The 10,660-nt window shown below is 40.0% G+C and overlaps 1 protein-coding gene and 1 pseudogene across 3 annotated transcripts in view; one reads left to right on the forward strand and one right to left on the reverse strand.

Moving 5' to 3' along the window:
• MGA (MAX dimerization protein MGA) overlaps nucleotides 1-10,660 on the forward strand; it is a 148,831-nt gene that overhangs the window by 11,742 nt on the left and 126,429 nt on the right. The window lies entirely within an intron of this gene.
• Nucleotides 5,915-7,233, reverse strand: LOC112448577 (large ribosomal subunit protein uL1-like; annotated as a pseudogene).

A 10,660-nucleotide genomic window follows, 5' to 3' on the forward strand; every position in this document is an offset into this window, starting at 1 on the left:
CAGGTATTGCAGTTTTCAGTGCATCTCATCAATTTGCTGAGCATACTACTCAGATTTAATGGTTTTGCTGGGATTCAGAAAGCTGTAGTGGATCAGACCGGCTGCCGACCACCGAACAGTGACCATGACCTTGTTTTGGTGCAAGTTTGGCTTTGGGAAGTGCTTTGGAGCTCCTTCTCAGTCTTAACAACTGAGCTGGTGATCGCCCAATGTATAAAATCCACTTTTCATTTGTTTCATGTCACAGTCTATCAAGAAATGATTTGTTGTTGTTAGGTGGAATGAAAGGTGACATGTCAAAACAACGAATTTTTTGATTTGTGGTCAGCTCATGAGGCACCTGCTTATTGAGCTTTTTCACCTTTCCCATTTGTTTCAAATGCCGAATGACTGTAGAATGGTCAATGTTGAGTTCTTCAGCAACTTCTTGTGTAGTTGTAAGAAGATCAGCTTGGATGATTGCTCTCAGTTGGTCATTGTCAACTTCCCATTGCCTGGCCACTATGCTTCTCATCTTCAAGGCTCTCATCACTTGCAAAACGTTTGTTAGCAGTTCCTGGGCCAAATGCGTTGTTGATGTTGTGAATTGTCTCCCCTGCTTTATGACTGATTTTGAACTCAAATTAAAAAATTGCTCGAATTTGCTTTTTGTCTAACATCATTTTTATAGTCTAAAATAAATATAAATACTAAGTTATGTCATTAGCAAAAAAAAAAAAAAGGTGAGAAATGTGCATTAAGATGATGTATAACATAACCACATTTAAGAATGTATTCCAATATCAAATGGGAAAGTTCAACAATGCAAAAAACCACAGTTACTTTTGTACCAACCTAGTATTTGTCTTTTTGAAACTGGCTAATTTCACCTGGGGCTTCCCTGGTGGCTCAGTGGTTAAGAATCGCCTACCAATTCAGGGGATGCAGTTTTGATCCTTGGGTTGGGAAGATCCCCTGGAGAAAGAAATAGCAACCTATTCCAGTATTCTTGCCTGGGAAATCCCATGGACAGAGGAGCCTGGTGGGTACAGTCCTTTGGGTCACGAAAAGAGTTGGACATGACTTAGGGATTAAACAGCAACAATTTCACTTAGCCTGATGCTTCATAGTTCATCTATCTTGTACCATGTGTTAGGATTGGCTGAATAATATTCTATTATATGTTGTCATTTAGTCACTGAGTCACGTCTATTATGTGTGTATATCATGTTTTTTTGTGTATCCACTCATCTGTTGATGGATATTTGGGTGGTTTCTACCTTTTGGCTGTTGTGAATAATGTTGTTATGAACGTGGGTGTATAAACATCTCTTTGAGTCTGTGCTATCAATTCTTTTGAGTATATAGAAGTTTTGATAGAATTGCTGGATCACGTGGTAATACTGTTTTTAATTTTTTGAGGAACTGCAGTAGCTTTATCATTAAGACTTGAGTTTTTTTAAAGTAAACCTTTTGGCGAATGATCTTAGATTATAGAAAAGTTGTAAAGATTATAACAGAGATTCTGTATACTCCTCACCCAGTTTCTCCTAATGTTAATCTTACCTTACGAGGGTACCTTTGTCAAAACTGAGAAACCGACATTGATATATTACTATTAGGTAAATTCCAGGCTTAATTTGGACTTCATTAGTTTTCCCAATAATGTGCTTATTCTGTTCCTGGATAAACTTGAGGATATTACATTGTATTTATTCTGTATGTTACTTTATTTATTTTTAGTCTATTTTTTTTGTTGTTTTGTTGTTGTTTCTCTAGTACTTAGTACAGAGCATGGTATGTAATAAGAGCACAGTGTTTCTTGAATAAATTATCTCCTTTTAATTTTTCTCTCCTTTTTGGAGGCATGTTCATTAACTGTCCTTCAGGTTTGCTTGACTGATATTTATCCTTGTATCTTTATGTTCCTCTCTGTTTGTGGATAACTTTGATAAAAATAAAATTACAATTAAAGATATTTGGTAAAGAATGACAACAAAAAACTCCAATCAAACTCAGATTCTCCTTTACAAAAGCCACAAAAGTTGATCACTTTTTGCTAAATATATCTGATAACAAGGGAGCTCAGCACTTTGTGAGGAAACTTGTTTCATTGTTGAGTAGTTTTAGAGGTCAAAAGGTTATTCATTATGCTGATTTGAAAACCTTTTGTAGAAACTTCCATTCCAGAACCCTCTAGAGTATATGGAATATTCTTGCTTTCACGACAACTTTCAAGTAATTTCTTTAAATTATCTTCATAATCCATCCCTACATCTTAAATCTTCTAGGCAATGATTAAGAAAATCATCTTTGATTTTGAGACTGATTCTCACTGATTCCTTCCAGATCATGGTTCACTGGCTCCTGACTGTTCTGTGGATGTTGATTTGTTGGTTCTGCTGCAGTTGGCTGTGCTGCCCAAACCTCTACTGCCTGGTGACCTTAATTGGCTACTGATGTTCTTTTGTGATCCTCTCAAGAGCTGACCTCAGTGGTGCCTTTGGGATTATCAGTGTTGACTTTATAGCTGCCCTTATTGGCTCATTTTCTTCTCCTGATACCACTAAAGTTGCCATTAAGTTTCCTAAAGGTTAGCCTCATGCTTTTAATTTCTTACAGCAGATTTACAAGAGATTTGAGAGCAGTTTCTCTGCACTCCGTAGTGTACCCTCACTTAGTGCCAGAGGATTCCTTCCTTGCCAGTAGTCCACTGGAGTGTTTTGATACAGCTCATGTACCTCTACTCTTCTGTCTCTCACCACATTAAGAATTCTCTTTTTTTAGCTGAGGTTTTGCCTGGAGTGATTGGATATGACCTGCTTCCTTATTATTTAAGCATGTTAGTTCTCATTCTGGGATCCTACCGTCAGCTTTAAAGTACTCCTGCAGAGAATTCCCTGGTGGTTCAGTGGTTAGGACTCAGCACTTTCATACTAGCTTGGCACAGCTTAAAAAAAAAAAAAAGCCCTCCTGCAAACTTAACAGCTTATTGCCTACCTTGCCCAAATTCCTCTGGAGAGGGAATTCACTCCCAGCCTAGTCCTTTGTTGCATTTACAGCAAAGGCTGGACATAACATGTGTTGGAAGAATGGAGGAATATTAAGTAAATTGTGATGTTAAAAGTGAAAAACACATATTAAAGTTTGGAGCAACTTGCAAAGTATGTTTTCAAAAATAATGTTAAATGAAGAGTAGAACCAAAAGTGCAGAGATCCTGCTTTAAAGGAGGATCTTTATTTATTGATTGATTTTTTCATCTTTCTATCTTCTTTTTTTTTAAATTTTATTTTATTTTTAAACTTTACAATATTGTATTAGTTTTGCCAAATACTGAAATGCATCTGCCACAGGTATACCTGTGTTCCCCATCCTGAACCCTCCTCCCTCCTCCCTCCCCATACCCTCCCTCTGGGTCGTCCCAGTGCACCAGCCCCAAGCATCCAGTATCGTGCATCGAACCTGGACTGGCGACTCGTTTCATACATGATATTATACATGTTTCAGTGCCATTCTTCCAAATCTCCCCACCCTCTCCCTCTCCCACAGAGTCCATAAGACTGATCTATACATCAGTGTCTCTTTTGCTGTCTCATACACAGGGTTATTGTTACCATCTTTCTAAATTCCATATATATGCGTTAGTATACTGTATTGGTGTTTTTCTTTCTGGCTTACTTCACTCTGTATAATAGGTTCCAGTTTCATCCATCTCATTAGAACTGATTCAAATGTATTCTTTTTAATGGCTGAGTAATACTAAAGGAGGATCTTTAAAAAAAGATGCCTTAAAAAAAACCCCAAACCCTATAAAAATATGTACACATGAATATAGAAATTCAGAGTAATACAAAGTCATGGTGAGTCGTAAGACTGTAGGTATCAGAAATTATTTATTGATTTTTTTGTGTTTTCCATTAGAATGCAAGCTCTAAGAAGTCAAGAGTCTAGACTGGTCTGTCCTAGAACAGTGCCTGGCCTGTAGTAATTTTCAATAAATAATGTTGATTGTTTAATGAATTAAAATTTGAAATTTCATTTTGATTGTTTTATTGTTTAGTGCTATAGTAATGCTTGTGTGTGTGTGAGTCATCTGTCACGTCTGACTCTCTCCATGGAATTCTCCAGGCAAGAATACTGGAGTGGGTTGCCATTCCTTTCTCCAGGGGCTCTCTCAACCCAGGGATTGAACCTTGGTTTCCCGCATTACGGGTAGATTCTTTACCATCTGAGCCATGAGGGAAGCCCTATAGTAATGTTTGCTGCTACACGCTTCAGTCGTGTCCGACTCTGTGCGACCCCATAGACAGCAGTCCACCAGGCTCCCCCGTTCCTGGGATTCTCCAGGCAAGAACACTGGAGTGGGTTTCCATTTCCTTCTCCAGTGCATGAAAGTGAAAAGTGAAAGTGAAGTCGCTGAGTCTTGTCCGACTCTTAGCGACCCCATGGACTGCGGCCCACCAGGCTCCTCTGTCCATGGGATTTTCCAGGCAAGAGTGCTGGCGTGGGGTGCCATTGCCTTCTCCAATAGTAATGTTTATTAAAGTTAAAACAAAAACAAAAATTAAAAAGAGAATTCTCAATGATTTCAACCTTTTAAAAATACATTATAGTATCTGAATATTCTTCCCACCCTTGTTGGCCTTCTTTGGTCCTCTTAAAAAAAGTGGTGCTCCAAACAGGATATACTAGTACAGATTTTGACAAGCCAGCCCAGCGAATAGAGGAATATTTTCTTCTCAGGTTCTGGTAGAAAGTATACACAGAAGAACTGTACAAAAAGGATCTTATTGACCAAGATAACCATGATGGTGTGATCACTTACCTAGACCCAGACATCATGGAGTGCAAAGGCAAGTAGGCCTTAGGAAGCATCACTACAAACAAAGCTAATGGGAGGTGATGGAATTCCAGCTGAACTTTTTGAAATCCTAAAACATGATGCTGTGAAAGTGCTACACTCAATATGCCAGCAAATTTGGAAAGCTCAGCAGTGGCCACAGGACTGGAAAAGGTTCTTTTTTATTCCAATCCCAAAGAAAGACAGTGCCAAAGAATGTTCAAACTACCGCACAATTGCACTCATCCCACACACTAGCAAAGTGATGCTCAAAATTCTCCAAGGTAGGCTTCAACAGTATGTGAACTGAGAACTACCAGATGTTCAAGCTGGATTTAGAAAAGGCAGAGGAACCAGAGGTCCAATTGCCAACATCCAGTTGATCATAGAAAAAGCAAGAGAATTCCAGAAAAACATCTGGTTTATTGACTACGCCAAAGCCTTTGACTGTGTGGATCACAACAAACTGTGGAAATTTCTTCAAGAGATGAGACTACCAGACCACCTTACCTGCCTCCTGAGAAATCTGTATGCAGGTCAAGAAGCAACAGGTAGAACCAGACATGGAACAATGGACTGGTTCCAAATTGGAAAAGGAGCCCATTAAGGCTGTGTATTGTTACCTTGCTTATTTAACTTATATGCAGAGTACATCATGTGAAATGCCAGGCTGGATGAAGCACAAGCTGGAATCAAGATTGCAGGGAGAAATATCAGTAACTTCAGATATGTAGGTGACAACACCCTTACGGCAGAAAGTGAAGAGGAACTAAAGAGCCTCTTGATGAAAGTGAAAGAGAAGAGTGAAAAGCTGGTTTAAATCTCAGCGTTCAGAAAACTAAGATCATGGCATCCGGTCCCATCACTTCATGGCAAATAGATGGGGAAACAATGGAAACAGTGACAGATTTTATTTTTTTGGGCTCCCAATCTCTTCAGATGGTGACTGCAGCCATGAAGTTAAAAGACGCCTGAACCTTGGAAGAAAAGCTATGACCAACCTAGACAGCATATTCAAAAGGAGAGACATTACTTTGCTGACAAAGGTCTGTCAAAGTTGTGGTTTTTCCAGTGGTCATGTATGGATGTGAGAGTTGGACCATAAAGAAATCTGAGCACCAAAGAATTGATGCTTTTGAACTGTGGTGTTGGAGAAGACTCTTGAGATTCCCTTGGACTGCAAGGAGATCCAACCAGTCCATCCTAAAGGAGATTAGTCCTGAATATTCATTGGAAGGACTGATGCTGAAGCTGAAGCTCCAGTTCTTTGGCCACCTGATGCGAAGAACTGACACATTGGAAAAGACCCTGATGCTGGGAAAGATTGAGGGCAGAAGGAGAAGGGGATGACAGAGGATGCGATGGTTCGATAGTATCACCGACTCAATGGATATGAGTTAGAGCAAGCTCCAGGAGTTGGTAATGGATAGGGAAGCCTAGCATGCTGCAGTCCATGGGGTTGCAAAGAGTTGGACACGACTGAATGACTGAACTGAATGGCGGGAGTATGGTTTATTAAGTGAAAGTGAAAATCTCCCAATCGTGTCCGACTCTTTGTGACCCCATGGGCTATACAGTCCATGGACTTCTCCAGGCCAGCATACTGGAGTGGGTAGCCTTTCTCTTCTCCAGAGGGTCTTCCCAACCCAGGGATTGAACCCAGGTCTCCTGCATTGCAGGCGGATTCTTTACCAGCTGAACCACAAGGGAAGCATGGTTGAATAAGTTGTGTCTTAATATAGGTGCTAGGGCTTGCCCGTGGTGTTGTTAATGTATAAAACCCAGATGTTCTGCCTTTTTTTCTTGAGCAGTGAGTCCAGGAAGTTGACAACTAAGTGGATGTTGTACACAAGCTCATAATCTGTCATCTTCATCAACAGCCACTGCCACACATAGCACCTTCTTCATCTGGAGCTTGATCATGGACTTTACTTCATTAACTTGGCCATCATATTCTCATTTTGAGTCAGCAAGGAATGAAATTTGCCAGCCTTATTCAGGCCTGGGCCCAGAATTTGTGGGGTCTGCTGAAGACTGAATCATAAAGGCATCATGCTTCTTGGCCAGCTTCTTGACCGGTTTCTTATTGTTGAGTTGCTTTAGCACCGAAATGACCACATGAGGGGATATCTGCAGCTTTGGCTTATTCACAGTGCTGTCTGTCTCCTAGAACACATATAGAGACCATGGAGCAGGGAGTGGGCTTAAGCCTGACTGTGCCAGAGAAGCATTTGTCCTTCTGAGGGTCATAGTTCTTCAGGCTGACCTGAAGCTTCACCACTCCAAAAACTTCCAGTGTTTGCACTGGTTCCTGTGCAAGACTTCCCACGCTAACTCCTAGAGGCTGTGTGGGGAGACTTTGCAGCTCAGGGTCCTTTGTGTTAAAATAACTAGAAGAGAGCCACACCTCCATTTTTAGAGTTTTTTTTTTTTTCAGATGTGTCCCACTGTTGATTGACTTAGGTTGAATTTACTTTGTTGGTATTTAAAACTTTAGTTTTGTTAACACATTGTAACAATTTCCAGGTCTTTCCCAGTGAGTATTTACCTGCTGATAGAACTGACCAGCTTGCCTCTCATATATTTTTATTTTCCCTGTCTAGCTGTGCTGGAAGTGCTAAGTAGCAAAACATTCAAAAATTGGGCAGCCAGAGAATAAAAGAAGTAAAACCTCTACAAAGTCTGCACATTTTCTAATTATCCTCCAGATAATTTAGTGATTATTATCCATTTACTAGGTGTGTTCTTCAGAATTCCTGAAGTGGCAGGAGGTTAAGTACTTAGATAAAAATCAGAAACTGACCTCTTGGCTTTGTCTTCAAATAGTATTAAAAATCTGTTTTTTTCCAGGAAGGTGTGCCATTGCAGTCTTACCATTATTTTCCAGATGCTTATCAACTGCCAAGAGCCCTTCATTTTTCATGGTCTTCATTGGCTCTTATATTCATGGGCCAGGAGTTGGCAAATTTTTTCTGTAAAGGTTCAGATAGTAAATATTTTATACTTTGTGGGCCTGAGGGTCTCTGCCTTAACTCATCTATGCTGTAGTATCATAAAACCAGCCATAGACAATTCATAAGTGAATGCATGTGATGGTATTCCAGTAAAACTATTTACAAAAGTAGACATCAGGCCTAGTAGAGTGATGACCCCTATCATACACCCACCACATTCACCATCATTAAGAAGATAGAATAGTAGAACTCTATGGTGGAACTCATTTTCTTTTGAAAGGCCTGGAATCTTTGAAGAACTTGAAGGGCTTCTAACTTCCAATATTCGTTATTTGAAAAATCCTTTGCTTTTCTAATTTATTGATCCTTTATTTAAAAACTAATCATTTCCTGGCTTCCCGCCCCCGCCAGTCTTCTCCTGGTTCACACTACTTTCTGTGTGCCTCTTAAAAGTTACTTAACTTCTTCCACATCAGTACAATGGAGATAATAATATCTACTTTAGGCTTGCTGTGAGAATTGATTAGATAAGAATGTAAAGTGCTGGAGACAATGCTTGGCATATAATAGGCAGTTAGTAAGTATTTGCTGCAATTATTGTCAACATTATCATCATTTTGCAAACTGAAATGCCCTTCTCAGTGTTTTTGACAACCTGTTACTACCTCCTGGTACAACCCTTATGGCAGAAAGTGAAGAGGAACTAAAGAGCCTCTTGATGAAAGTGGAAGAGGAGAGTGAAAAAGTTGGCTAAATCTCAACATTCAAAAAACTAAGATCATGGCATCCGGTCCTATCACGGCATGGCAAATAAATGGGGAAACAGTGGAAACAGTGACAGACTTTTATTTTCTTGGGCTCCAGAATCACTACAGATGGTGACTGCTGCAGCCATGAAATTAAAAGACGCTTGCTCCTTGGAAGAAAAGCTGTGACAAACCTAGATGTTACTTTGCCGACAAAGGTCCGTCTAGTCAAAGCTATGGTTTTTTCCAGTGGTCATGTATGGATGTGAGAGTTGGACTATAAGGAAAGCTGAGTGCCAAAGAATTGATGCTTTTGAACTGTGGTGTTGGAGAAGACTCTTGAGAGTCCCTTGGACTGCAAGGACATCCAACCAGTCCATCCTAAAAGAAGTCAGTCCTGAATATTCATTGGAAGGACTGATGCTGAAGCTGAAGCTCCAGTCCTTTGACCACCTGATGCGAAGAACTGACACATTGGAGAAGACCCTGATGCTGGGAAAGATTGAAGGCAGGAGGAGAAGGGGACAACAGGAAGATGAGAAGGTTGGATAGCATCACTGACTTGATGGACATGAGTTTGAGCAAGCTCCGGAAATTGGTGATGGACAGGGAAGCCTGGCGTGCTACAGACCATGGGGTTGCAAAGAGTTGGATACGACTGAGCAACTGAACTGAACTTCTATCTCCTGGAACTGTGGGGTACCTATGGTGTGAAGTCTTGATTTCATAGAGAATGTGTAGGATAGCTTGAGGTGATACTCAGGGCTTTAGGATTAAGGAGTGGGAATGGAATAGTCTGTGTCCCTGAGCCTAAGATAGAGGTTGAAGCCCATAAGAATTTCATCCCAAATTGCATTCACTAAGTTTGGACGGAGAGGTCAGAGTCCATATGTACCTTTCTTCACCTAGGTGACTCCTTATCAGGATTATGCATGTTAGTATCAATCAGCTTGTTTTCCAAGCTGTTAACTGTATTTATATTTTCAAAATGAAAGCTTTTCAGCACTGAAGATTACTTTTCAGTTCTTTTTAAAGTGTTATAACTGCCTTTTTAATTTTAAATAGTTCTAGTTCTTGGAAACCAGCATTTTATATTGCCAGTAAGAATTTAAGATAATTAGATCAATAGAGCTAACCAGTATTGATACCATTTTGAAGTAGTAATAGATTTGATAACAGATTTTTCCAGATTGAAATGTTCATGCAGAAGCATACTTTATTTTCTCAAATTCTCCTTAATTTCATTTTTAGAGAATACTCTGCCTTCTGAGTGGCACGCTAGTAAAGATGTGGCTAGCAACAGACATTCTTGTGTCATCTTTATGGGAAATAGGGAATCATTGTAAAAGTCATCAATTATTATTTGTTTAAGCATTTTTATTTTTGATGAGCCTAAAAATTGCATGAGATATACTTGTTTTTCCTCAGAAAATCAGCCTTAATTTAGCTGTTTATTTTACTAGTGTATGGTCCAACATGATAGGAATTCATTCTTACTCTGTGAAAAATAGCTTACCCCTAAGGCTTACTTCGGAGAAGGCAATGGGACCCCACTCCAGTACTCTTGCCTGGAAAATCCTATGGACGGAGGAGCCTGGTAGGCTGCAGTCCATGGGGTTGCTGAGGGTCGGATACGACTGAGTGACTTGACTTTCACTTTTCACTTTCATGCATTGGAGAAGGAAATGGCAACCCACTCCAGTGTTCTTGCCTGGAGAATCCCAGGGACGGGGGAGCCTGGTGGGCTGCCGTCTATGGGGTTGCACAGAGTCGGACACGACTGAAGTGACTTAGCAGCAAGGGTTACTTATATGCCACACATTGTGTTAGGTACCATTATCTAATTTAAGCTTCTAGGTGGTCTCTTCCTCTTGACTTTGTTCTCTTACAGTATATTCTTAATATAACAGCTAGAGGGATGGTGTTAAATCAGAGATGCTGTTAAAGTCAGATCACGTCATGCTTAGAACTCTATAGTGGCTTCCTTTTTTTGCAGAATAAAATCTTTATAGTGGCCTATAAGGTTCTATATGATCTGATCCCCTCTTAGTTCTCTGACTTCATCTTTTACCACTTACCCCATTCTCTGCTCTATTTCCTTAGCTTCCTTGCTTTTCCTTTATCAAGGCTTCCCTGATTG

This window comes from Bos taurus, chromosome 10, assembly GCF_002263795.3.
Source record: "Bos taurus isolate L1 Dominette 01449 registration number 42190680 breed Hereford chromosome 10, ARS-UCD2.0, whole genome shotgun sequence".
Classification (NCBI taxonomy): domain Eukaryota; kingdom Metazoa; phylum Chordata; class Mammalia; order Artiodactyla; family Bovidae; genus Bos; species Bos taurus.